We start from the raw sequence: 457 nt of genomic DNA, 5'->3' as shown, positions 1-457 counted from the left end.
CATCTCAATGGCTTCATCCTGCCACACTGATTTCACCCCAAGCCCCAAACACTTTGTGCTGCGAGTGAAGGGTTCACTTTTCCAGCCGAAGCTGCCCGGTGCGTGAGTCGCCCGAGGCCGGGGCGGGGAGGGAGGGTGTTGGCCTTGCAACCTGGGGGATGGGTCCTTCTCTGCCTTAGAAACCATTCTGCTCAACACTCCTACTTCACACAGTGGGCCTGCAGGAACTTTCCGGAAGGGAACCTCCTGCCGCTTGCCCACTGCTCTAGTAGGTTAGGGCCAGGACGGGAGTTCTCTCCTGGACAAGCGGCACTGGGGACGCCCAGTGGTGTGGTGCAGCAGGAGGGCCCGGTGCCTTTACCGCCACGCCGGGAAGGCGGTCCCCGGAGCGGGGTGCTGCTGTTCTCAGATCAGTGTCTTCTACAGCACAGCTCTCTCACTACACAAGGAATGCTCG

This window comes from Puma concolor, chromosome B1 (assembly GCF_028749965.1).
Source record: "Puma concolor isolate L17-30 chromosome B1, mPumCon1.1.hap2, whole genome shotgun sequence".
In the NCBI taxonomy this organism is placed as follows: Eukaryota; Metazoa; Chordata; class Mammalia; order Carnivora; family Felidae; genus Puma; species Puma concolor.
Note: the sequence above shows the minus strand (reverse complement) of the source record.